Here is a 12946-nt window from a genome sequence, read left to right on the forward strand (position 1 = left end):
ATAGCATGCTTTTGAGCTTTCTTCCTAAATTATGCTTGATTATGAAAACATGCTCTTTTGTGCCAAATTTAACCTAATTTTATTCCCTTTGCTCCATTCGATACGTTGATGTTGTTTGTGAATGATTTCAGATGTATAAAGTAGGAATGACTTAGTGAGAATGGAAGAAGAGTATGCAAGGAGGAGGAAGCATGAAGGAACAAAGGAGAAGAGCAGAGCGTTGTGTGCGTGCGCACAGCCTCTTGTGCGTGCGCACAGCCTCTTGTGCGTTCGCACAGGTAGCAAATCAGAGACAAGTGTGCGAGCGCACAGCATCTGGCGTATCGCACAAGCATCCTATGTATCGCGAAGTGTGCGTGCGCACAACCCCTTGTGCGTGCACAACCTGTGCAAACATAGAGAAAACTTAGCATATCATTAAGGTAGTTTTTAGAATAGAGTAGGAGGCTTTAGTTTTGTTTTTTTTTCTCTAAGTTTTCTCTCATCACCATTAGGGTTTATATTAGGGTTTTACATTTCAAGTGCCATTTCCATTTTTGATCTTGGTTTGTGCTAGCCTCTATTGTAAGTATCTCTTAATTACTACTCTTTTTAGTTACAATTTTGATACTCTTTCTTGTAATTAAAGTTAGTGTTAATATATATACTTTTTGTAATTTTGATTTCTTATTGATGATTTTGATGATTGATGATTGTTATATGTTTGGTTGAGTTGCTATTGTTTATTTTGATCATTTGTTGCTCATAGTTTCAAGCATTTTCTCAATTTTACCATGATTTGTGTTTTTGCCCACCAAGTGTTTGTAGAAATGTCAATTTTGATTATGGGCTAAATTTCCACCTCTTGACTTGGGGAAAATGAGCAATTGGGTTCCTAGAGTTGGAATGTCCAATATTTAGTGATAATTCTTGGATTGTTAATTGTTCTTGTTTCCACTAAAGCTAAGTTGTTGCTAAGGCAATTAGCAAGTGAGTTAGGATTTGTGGATTAAGAACAACTATGCTCCTTAACCTACTCTCCGATGTGAGGGTTAACTAAGTGAGATTAATCCATTACAATTGTCATAGTTGTGGTTCCAATAAGCAAAGGATCCCTAACTCATCCCAAGCCAAGACTACATATGTTTTGAATCACACACACACATACATACATCAATCACTTTTATAGCTTACTTGTCTATATTACATAGTTAGTTCTTTAATTCCTTCATTAGTTCATTACTTGTAATTTTGAATGTTCTTTTATTCCTTTAATTGTTTATCTCTTCATTGAAAATCTTGTTGCCTTCACAACCGAAATTGCACACTCATTGATCACTAGTCCTTGGGAGACGACCCAGGAATTAAAACTCCTGAAATTGTATTTGTTTTGATTGTGACAACCTATGGAATTCAAACTTTGGTGTTGGTCGATTTTTGGGTTGGGACCATACTCGCAACGCTAATTCCCTTATTTTATTTTGAGAAAAATTCCTAACCCGCTTTGGGCTTCCACCATGTTTCCCAACACATTCAAACTCTTTAGGATGAAGAGTGAAAACCTATTCTTGAAAAGATATCAATGCATAAATCAAAGGTAGAAAAAGCTAGTATATTAATCTATGGAATCAACAGAGCTCCTAACCTTAACCAAGGAGAATTAGTTGCTCATGTTCTTCAGAGAAATCTTTGAGAAAAAATAAAACAGCCCGAAGGAGAGAAGATCCTCCAAAATGTCTAACTCCCCTCCTTCAAATCTAACCCTAATGAAATTCAAATTTAAAACTTAAACAAAATCAAAATTAAAATAAATCAAATCTAACTAATTAATGATTACCTCCAGGAAAGCTTTCAATCTTATCTTCTTGCAAATCCTTATTAAATGTTATGATTAGCGGGATTTTAAGTTGAGCTTTGAATTAACCAAGTGAATAATGAAAAATTGGAGGTCTTGTGGCAAGATTTAAGGCCCTGGGAAGCGTCCATAACCCAACATTGTACATGAAAGATTCACGTGCAACGTGAAGCCAATTCCTGATTCAAATTGTTTCTTGGATAGCCCACATTGCATGTTGATAATCCGCTATTTTACGGTTTATTTTGTATTGAATTGAATAGATTTTATCCATCATTTTCACACCTATGCATATAAATTGCATGTTTTACATTTTCCTTCCTAATTTTGTGTTATGACTGAAAATGTGCTTCTTTGGCCTTAAATTACTAATTTTTAATCCTTCTTATTACCATTCAATGACGTGATATGTGTGTTAAGTATTTTTAGGTTTTATAGGGCAGGAATGGCTTAGAGGATGGAAAGGAAGCATGCAAAAATGGAAGGAACACAAGAAATTGAGGATTTCAGAAGCGGGTATCGACGCGCACGCATGGACGATGCGTACGCGTGACCAGGGACTTGTTCAGCGATGCGTACACGTGACCAAGGATTTGTTCAGTGATGAGCGGATAATTTATACCCTTTTTGGCATTATTTTTACATAGTTTTTAGTATGTTTTATTTACTTTTTATTATATTTTTATTAGTTTTTATTCAAAAATCACATTTCTAGACTTTACTATGAGTTTGTGTATTTTTCTATGATTTTAGTTATTTTCTGGCTGAAATTCAGGGACTTGAGCAAAAATCTGATTCAGAGGCTGAAAAAGGACTTCAGATGCTGTTGGATTCTGACCTCCCTGCACTCAAAGTGAATTTTCTGGAGCTACAGATACCCAATTGACGCTCTCTTAATTACATTGGAATGTAGACATAATGGGCTTTCCAGAAATATATAATAGTCCAAACTTTGCCCGAGATTTGATGGCCCAAACTGGCGTTCAAAGTCAGCCTAAAACATCTTGGCGTAAAATGCCCAAACTGGCACCAGAATTGGAGTTAAACGCACAAACTGGCACCAAAGCTGGCGTTTAACTCCAGGAACAGCCTAAGCACGAAAAAGCTTCAATGCTCAGCCTAAGCACACACCAAGTGGGCCCCAGAAGTGGATTTCTGCACTATCTGCACTTAGTTATTCATTTTTTGTAACCCTAGGTTACTAGTTTAGTATAAAAACTACTTTTACAGATTTATTTTACAGTTTTTATCTCTGGACATTTAGTCCTTAGACGTTTGGCATGGAGGCTGGCCTCACGGCCATGCCTAGACCTTTTTCACTTATGTATTTTCTACGAGGGAGTTTCTACACCCCATAAATTAAGGTGTGGAGCTCTACTGTTCTTCATGAATTAATACAAGTACTATTGTTTTTTTATTCAATTCACGCCTACTTCTTCTCCAAGATATACTCTCGTACTTAATTCAGTTAAGTCAGAATGAAGGGGTGACCCGTGACAATCACTGAATCTTCGTTACTCGCTTAGCCAAGGTCGCATGCCTGACAACCACAAAGCGATCTACATGATGTTCAATGTAGTCATTGGACGACAGCTGGAGTATTCTCTATTGGATATCTAATACACGGACCGAATCCGTGAGATTAGTATCTTCGTGGTATAGGCTAGAACAATTGGAAGCATTCCTGGGATCCGGAAAGTCTAAACCTTGTCTGTGGTATTCCGAGTAGGATCTGGGAAGGGATGACTGTGACGAGCTTCAAACCTGCGAATGTTGGGCGCAGTGACAGTGTGCAAAAGGACAATGGTCCTATTCCGACGCTAGCGGGAACCGACAGATGATTAGCCGTGCGGTGACAGCGCATATGGATTTGTTTTCATCCGAAAGGATCATACAGCTTGCCATGGAAGGATGTAACGCATGGTTAGAAGAAGGCAATAGGAAAGCAGAGGTTTTGAAGCAACAAAGCATCTTCAGACGCTTATCTGAAATTCCCACCAATGAATTACATAAGTAACCCTGTCTTATTTTATATTTTATTTATATTTTAATTATCAAAACCTCATAACCATTTGAATCTGCCTGACTGAGATTTACAAGGATGACCATAGCTTGCTTCAAGCCGACAATCTCCGTGGGATCGACCCTTACTCACATAAGGTATTACTTGGATGACCCAGTGCACTTGCTGGTTAGTTACGCAGAATTGTAGAGAAGTGTTGAGATCACGTTACGCGCACCAAGTTTTGAGCACCATTTAAATAATAACAACAATTCGCGTACCAAGTTTTTGGCGCCGTTTCCGGGGATTGTTCGAGTTTGGACAACTGACGGTTCATCTTGTTGCTCAGATTAGGTAATTTTATTTTATTTTTAAGCTTTTTATTTTCGAAAAATTCAAAAAAATTCTATATTTTTATATTTTGTTCTTCAGAATTTTTAAGAATGAATTCTAGAGTTTCATCATGATCTGTTGAAGCCTGGCTGGCTGTCAAGCCATGTCTAATTTTTTAGACCGAGGCTTCCACTTATCATTCCACTTATCATTGCAGCAGCCTTTTGATTCCCATCAATTTGGCTATTGTACGTAATGCTCTGCTGAAGCTTGGCTGGCCATTGACCATGTCTAATCTTTTGGACCGAAGCTTTCACATAAAGCTTGGCTGGCTATTTAGCCATGTATAATTTTTTGGACCGAAGCTTTAGACTAACATTGCATGATTCCTGGAATTCCTATTAAAAATTTTGAATTTATTTATTCTCTTTTTCCAAATTAATTTTCGAAAAAAATTACAAAAAAAATTAATAAAATCATAAAACCAAAAATATTTTATGTTTCTTATTTGAGTCTAGTGTCAAATTTTAAGTTTAGTGTCAATTGCATGTTTTAATTTTTCTAAAAAATTTTCGAAATTCCATGCATTGAGTTGTGTTCTTCATAATCTTCAAGTTGTTCTTGATGATTTTCTTTATCTGATCTTTGCATTTTCTTGTTTGGTGTCTTTTCTTATTTTTCATATGCATTCTTGAATTATTAGTGTCTATAGAATAAAAATTTTTAAGTTTGGTGTCTTGCATGTTTTTCTTTTCTTAAAAATTTTCAAAAATATGTTCTTGGTGTTCATCTTGACATTCAAAGTGTTCTTGGTATTCATCTTGACATTCAAAGTGTTCTTACATGCATTTTTGTTTTGATCTTAATTTCATATGTTTTGTGTTATTTTGGTGTTTTTCTCTTTCTTCATTAAAATTCAAAAATAAAAAATAATATCTTTCCCTTTTTTTTCTCATAATTTTCAAAATTTTGGATTAACTTAGTCAAAAATTTTAAAAACTTAGTTGTTTCTTGTTAGTCAAGTCAAAATTTCAATTTAAAAATTCTATCTTTTTCAAAACTTTTTCTTATATCAAATTTTTTTCATTTTTTTTATATTTTTGAAAACTTTAAAAATTTGATTTTCAAAATCTTTTTCTTATTGTTATGTCATATTTTCGAATTCATTACTAACAATTAATGTTTTGATTCAAAAATTTTCAAGTTGTTACTTGCCTATTAAGAAAAGATCAATCTCTAAATTCTAAAATCATATCTCTTAGTTTCTTATTAGTCAAGTAATCAACTTTAATTTCAAAAATAAAATCTTTTTAATTTCCTTTTCAAATCTTTTTCAAAATATATTTCAATCATATATTTTTCAAAATCAATTTCAAAATCTTTTCTAACTTCTTATCTTTTCAAGATTGATTTTCAAATCTTTTTCAATTAACTACTTGACTTTTTGTTTGATTTTAAAAGTTTTCTATTTCAATTATATCTTTTTCAAAATCACCGAACTACTTTTCTCTCTTCAATTTTCAAAAATAACTAACCACTTTTTGAAAAAATTTTTAATTAATTAATTTATTTAGTCTTCAAATTTTATTTTATTTTATTTCTTCTCTTAAATTTTGAATACTAACTAATAATTAAAAGGGTAAAGTACTATATTGGTCCTTAGGTTTGGGCGTAATTCTATTTTGGTCCTTAAGGTTTAAAGTGTTCTATTTAAATCCAAAAAAGTTTCATTTAGCATCAATTTAGTCCCACAGTGAGGTCAAAATTAAATAATTAACAAAATGTCCTACATAACAACAATTCAAGAACAAAATCGATAATCTGGAGAACAAGTACATGCTCCAGAGGTACAAAATCAACCATTGATGCATCAATACATTTATTTATCATTTTCTTTAGTTTTGTAGAAAATATTTTATTTATATTATAAAAAAATAATAAATAAATGTATTGATGTATCAATGATTGATTTTATGCCTCTGGAGCTTGTACTTATTCTCCAAATTATCGATTTTGTTCTTGAACTGTTGTTATGTATGACATTTTGTTAATTATTTAATTTTGATCTCACTGTGGAACTAAATTGATGCTAAATGAAACTTTTTTGGATTCAAATAGAACACTTTAAACCTTAAGGACCAAAACAGAATTACGCCAAAACCTAGGGGACCAATTTAGTACTTTACCCTAATTAAAATAAAAACAAAAATATTTTCCTTTTATTTTAATTTAAAATTCAAATTCTCCTCTCTCTCATCTCTTTCTATTTATTTATTTATTTACTAACACTTCTCTTCTTCTTACAATTCGAACCCTCTCTCCCTCTCTGTGTTCGAATTTTTCATCTTCTCTATTCTTCATTCTACTCTTCTATTCTTCTACTCACATAAAGGAATCTCTATACTGTGACATAGAGGATTCCTATTCTTTTCTGTTCTCTTCTTTTTCATATGAGCAGGAGCAAGGATAAGAACATTCTTGTTGAAGCTGATCCGGAACCTGAAAGGACTCTAAAGAGGAAGATAAGAGAAGCTAAGGCACAACATAAGAGAAGCTGATCCGGAACCTGACAGAATTTTTCAAAAAAGAAGAAGAGATGGCCAAACCCAATAACAATGGTGGAGATGCAAGGAAGATGCTTGGTGACTTTATTGCACCCTCTTCTGACTTCTGTGGAAGGAGCATCTCAATTCCTGCAATTAGAGCAAACAACTTTGAGCTTAAGCCTCAATTAGTTTCTCTGATGCAGCAGAATTGCAAGTTTCATGGACTTCCATTGGAAGATCCTCATCAGTTCTTAGCTGAATTCTTGCAAATCTGTGACACTGTTAAGACCAATGAGGTTAATCCCGAGGTCTATAGACTTATGCTTTTTCCCTTTGCTGTAAGAGACAGAGCTAGGACATGGTTGGACTCACAACCTAAAGATAGCCTGAACTCTTGGGAAAAGTTAGTCAATGCTTTCTTAGCCAAATTTTTTCCACCTCAAAAGTTGAGTAAGCTTAGAGTGGAAGTCCAAACCTTCAGACAGAAGGAAGGTGAATCCCTCTATGAAGCTTGGGAAAGATACAAGCAATTGATCAGAAGGTGTCTTTCTGACATATTTTCAGAATGGAGCATTATATGTATATTCTATGATGGTCTGTCTGAATTGTCCAAGATGTCATTGGACCACTCCGCTGGAGGATCTCTTCATCTAAAGAAGACGCCTGCAGAAGCCCAGGAACTCATTGAAATTGTTGCAAATAACCAGTTCATGTATACTTCTGAAAGAAATCCTGTAAATAATGGGATAACTCAGAAGAAAGGAGTTCTGGAGATTGATACTCTGAATGCCATATTGGCTCAGAACAAAATATTGACTCAGCAAGTCAATATGATTTCTCAGAGTCTGTCTGGAATGCAAGCTGCAACAGGCAGTACTAAGGAAGCTTTCTCTGAAGGAGAAGCTTATGACCCTGAGAATCGTGCAATGGAAAAGGTGAATTACATGGGAGAATCCTATGGAAACACCTATAATCCTTCATGGAGGAATCTTCCAAATTTCTCATGGAAGGATCAACAGAAGCCTAATCAAGGCTTCAATAATATAATGGTGGAAGAAACAGGTTTGGCAATAGCAAACCTTTTCCATCATCTTCTCAGCAACAGACAGAGAATTCTAAGCAAAGCCACTCTGACTTAGCAACTGTAGTCTCTGATCTATCTAAGACCACTTTCAGCTTCATGACTAAAGCAAGGTCCTCTATTAGAAATTTGGAGGCACAAGTAGGTCAGCTGAGTAAAAGAGTTACTGAAACCCCTCCTAATACTCTCCCAAGCAATACAGAAGAGAATCCAAAAAGAGAGTGCAAGGCCATCAATATAACCAACATGGCTGAACCTAGTGAGGAAGAAAAGGTAGTGATTTCCAGTGAGGAAGACCTCAATGGACGTCCACTGACCACTAAGGAGTTCCCTATTGAAGAACCAAAGAAATATGAGGCTCATACAGAGACCATAGAGATTCTACTGAACTTACTGTTGCCATTCATGAGCTCTGATGAGTATTCTTCCTCTGAAGAGGATGAAAATAAGAGTAAGTTGCTCAGTATCTAGGAGCAATCATGAAGCTGAATGCCAAGTTATTTGGTAATAAGACTTGGGAGGATGAACCCCCATTGCTCATCAATGAACTAAATGATCTGGTTCAACTGAAATTACCTCAGAAGAAATAGGATCCTGGAAAGTTCTTAATACTTTGTACCATAGGCACCATGACCTTTGAGAAGGCTCTGTGTGACTTGGGATCAGGGATAAACCTCATGCCCCTCTCTGTAATGGAAAAACTAGGGATCTTTGAGGTGCAAGCTGCAAGAATCTCACTAGAGATGGTAGACAATTCAAGGAAACAGGCTTATGGACTGGTAGAGGATGTCTTAGTGAAGGTTAAAGGCCTGTACATCCCTGCTGATTTCATAATCCTAGACACTAGGAAGGAAGAGGATGAATCCATCATCCTTGGAAGACCCTTCCTAGCCACAACAAGAACTGTAATTGATATGGACAGAGGAGAGTTAGTCCTTCAATTGAATGAAGACTACCTTGTGTTTAAGGCTCAAGGATCTTCTTCTATAACCATGGAGAGGAAGTATGAAAAGCTTCTCTCAACACAAAGTCAAATAGAGCTCCCACACTCAACTTCTAAGTTTGGTGTTGGGAGGCCATCATCAAGCTCTGAGTCTCTGTGAAGCTCTCTAAAAGCTCACTGTCAAGCTATTGACATTAAAGAAGCGCTTGTTGGGAGGCAACCCAATGTTATTTAATTATATTTATTTTATTTTCCATTGTTATTTTATGTTTTTTATGTTGATGATCATGTGAAGTCACAAAAACAACTGAAAAATCAAAAACAGAATGAAAAACAGCATTAAAAATAGCACACCCTGGAGGACAGGCTTACTGGTATTTAAACGCCAGTAAGGATAGTAGAATGGGCGTTTAACGCCCAGCCTGGCAGCATTCTAGGCGTTAAACGCCAGAATGAGCAGCACTCTGGGCGTTTAACGCCAGAAAGGGCTGTCTGGCATCTGGCTGGCGTTTAACGCCAGGAATGGGCAGCAGAGTGGCGTTTAACGCCAGGAAAGGTAGCAGAGCTGGCGTTAAATGCCAGAATTGGCACAGAATGGGCGTTTGAACTCCAGAATGGTGCAGGGACTCAAATTCCTTCACACCTCAGGATCTGTGGACCCCACAGGATCCCCACCTAGCCCACCTCTTCTTCTCTCCTCTTCACATCTTTCCATAACACTCTTTCCCAAATACCCTTGACCAATCCCATCAATAACTCTTCCCCAAATCCCTTTCACCTATCAAATCCTACCCTCTTCCTCATATACTCTTTACCACTCACATCCATCCATCATAAACCCCACCTACCTCACCATTCAAATTCAAACCATTTCCCTCCCAAACCCACCTACTCATGACCAAATTCCCTCTCTCTCCTACCCTATAAATACCCCCTCCTCACTACCTTCATTTTCACACATCACAAACACCTCTTTCCCCCTTGGCCGAACCACTCACCTCCTTTAATCTCCTCCATTTCTTCTTTTTCTACTCCTTTCTTTCTTCCTTTGCTCGAGGACGAGCAAGTCTTCTAAGTTTGGTGTGGAAAAAGCTAAAGATTTTTATTTTTCCACAACCACTAATGGCACCTAAGGTCGGAGAAACCTCTAGAAAGAGGAAAGGGAAGGCAATTGCTTCCACCTTCAAGTCACGGGAGATGGAGAGATTCATCTCAAAGGTCTATCAAGACCACTTCTATAAAGTTGTGGCCAAGAAAAAAAGTGATCCCTGAGGTCCCATTTAAGCTCAAAAAGAGTGAATATCCAGAGATCCAACATGAGATTCAAAGAAGAGGTTAGGAAATCCTCACCAACCCCATTCAACAAGTCGGGATCTTAATGGTTCAAGAGTTCTATGCCAATGCATGGATCACTAAGAACCATGACCAAAGTGTGGACCTGAACCCAAAGAATTGGCTCACAATGGTTTGGGGGAATTACTTGGATTTTAGTCTGAAAAATGTGAGGTTAGCATTCAACTTGCCAATGATGCAAGGAGATCCTCACCCTTTCACTAGAAGGGTCAACTTTGATCAAAGGTTGGACCAAGTCCTTAGGGACATTTGTGTGAAAGGAGCTCAATGGAAGAGAGACTCAAGAAGCAAGTCGGTTCAACTAAGAAGCCTTGACCTCAAACCCGTGGCTAGGGGATGCTTGGAGTTTATCCAACGCTCTATAATTCCTACTAGCAACCGGTCTGAAGTCACAATAGACTGGGCTATCATGATTCATAGTATCATGAATGGAGAGGAAGTAGACGTTTATGAGATCATATCCCTAGAACTCTACAAGGTGGCGGACAAGGCCTCCACTTTGGCAAGGTTAGCCTTTCCTCATCTCATTTGTACCCTATGCAATTCAGCTGGAATTGTCATAGAGGGAGACATCCTCATTGAAGAGGACAAGTCCATCACTAAGAAAAGGATGGAGCAAACAAGAGAGCCCACTCATGGACCTCAACAAGAGCATGAGGAAGTTCCTCATCATGAAATCCCTGAGATGCCTCAAGGCATGCACTTTCCTCCACAAAACTATTGGGGAGTAAATCAACACCTCCCTAGGAGAATTAAGTTCCAACATGGGACAACTAAGGATGGAGCACCAAGAGCATTCCATCCTCCTCCATGAAATTAGAGAAGACCAAAGAGCCATGAGAGAGGAGCAAAAAAGGCAAGGAAGTGACATAGAGGAGCTCAAGCACTCCATAAGATCTTCAAGAGGAAGAACTAGCCGCCATCACTAAGGTGGAACTGTTCTTTAATTTCCTTGTTATTTATTTTCTGTTTTTTGTTTCCTACGCCTTACATTTTATTTATGTTTATGTCTTTATTACATGATCATTAGTGTCTAGTGTCTATGTCTAAAAGCTATGAATGTCCTATTAATCCTTCACCTTTCTTAAATGAAAAATATTTTTAATTGCAAAAGAACAAGAAGTACATGGTTTCGAATTCTATCTTGAAATTAGTTTAATTATTTTGATGTGGTGGCAACACCTTTTGTTTTATGAATGAATGCTTGAACAGTGCATATTTTTGAATTTGTTGTTTATGAATGTTAAAATTGTTGGCTCTTGAAAGAATGATGAAAAAGGAGAAATGTTATTTGATAATCTGAAAAATCATATAATTGATTCTTGAAGCAAGAAAAAGCAGTGAAAAGCTTGCAGAAAAAAAATGACGAAAAAAATAAAGAAAAAAAATAGAAAGAAAAAGAAAAATCAAGCAGAAAAAGCCAATAGCCCTTTAAACCAAAAGGCAAGGGTAAAATAAAAAGGATGCAAGGCTTTGAGCATTAATGGATAGGAGGGCCCAAAGGAATAAAATCCTGGCCTAAGCGGCTAAACCAAACTGTCCCTAACCATGTGCTTGTGGCGTGAAGGTGTCAAGTGAAAAGCTTGAGACTGAGCAGTTAAAGTCGTGGTCTAAAGCAAAAATAGTGTGCTTAAGAGCTCTGGACACCTCTAACTTTAGCAAAGCTGAGTCACAATCTGAAAAGGTTCACCCAGTTATGTGTCTGTGGCATTTATGTATCCGGTGGTAATACTGGAAAACAAAATGCTTAGGGTCACGGCCAAGACTCATAAAGTAGCTGTGTTCAAGAATCAACATACTAAACTAGGAGAATCAATAACACTATCTGAATTCTGAGTTCCTATAGATGCCAATCATTCTGAACTTCAAAGGATAAAGTGAGATGCCAAAACTGTTCAGAAGCAAAAAGGATACAAGTCCCGCTCATCTAATTGAAGCTAATCTTCATTGATAAGTTTGGAATTCATTGTATATTCTCTTCTTTTTATCCTATTTTCTTTTCAGTTGCTTGGGGACAAGCAACAATTTAAGTTTGGTGTTGTGATGAGCGGATAATTTATACCCTTTTTGGCATTATTTTTACATAGTTTTTAGTATATTTTATTTACTTTTTATTATATTTTTATTAGTTTTTATTCAAAAATCACATTTCTAGACTTTACTATGAGTTTGTGTATTTTTCTGTGATTTCAGGTATTTTCTGGCTGAAATTGAGGGACCTGAGTAAAAATCTGATTCAGAGGCTGAAAAAGGACTGCAGATGCTGTTGGATTCTGACCTCCCTTCACTCGAAGTAGATTTTCTGGATCTAGAAATACCTAATTGGTGCGCTCTTAATTGCGTTGGAAAGTAGACATCTTGGGCTTTCCAGCAATATATAATAGTTTATACTTTTTCCGAGATTTGATGCCCCAAACTGGCGTTCAAAGTCAGACTAAAACATCTTGGCATAAAACGCCCAAATTGGCACCAGAATTAGAGTTAAACGCCCAAACTGGCACCAAAGCTGGCGTTTAACTCCAAGAACAGACTAAGCATGAAAAAGCTTCAATGCTTAGCTCAAGCACACACCAAATGGGCCCCGAAAGTGGATTTCTACACTATCTGTAGTTAGTTATTCATTTTCTGTAAACCCTAGTTACTAGTTTAGTATAAAAACTACTTTTAGAGATTTATTTTAAAGTTTTTTATCTCTGGACATTTAGTCCTTAGACCTTTGGCATGGAGGCTAGCCTCACGGCCATGCCTAGACCTTTTTCACTTATGTATTTTCTACGGTGGAGTTTCTACACCCCAAAGATTAAGGTGTGGAGCTCTGCTGTTCTTCATAAATTAATACAAGTACTATTGTTTT

The 12946-nt window shown here is 36.6% G+C and overlaps 1 protein-coding gene across 1 annotated transcript in view; it reads right to left on the reverse strand.

Annotated features, from left to right (window-relative positions):
* The window catches only part of LOC112757200 (uncharacterized), a 40557-nt gene that overhangs the window by 9216 nt on the left and 18395 nt on the right, over positions 1-12946 (reverse strand). The gene's annotated exons all lie outside the window — the stretch shown is intronic.

The sequence above is a fragment of the Arachis hypogaea genome, chromosome 16, assembly GCF_003086295.3.
Source record: "Arachis hypogaea cultivar Tifrunner chromosome 16, arahy.Tifrunner.gnm2.J5K5, whole genome shotgun sequence".
Lineage (NCBI taxonomy): Eukaryota > Viridiplantae > Streptophyta > Magnoliopsida > Fabales > Fabaceae > Arachis > Arachis hypogaea.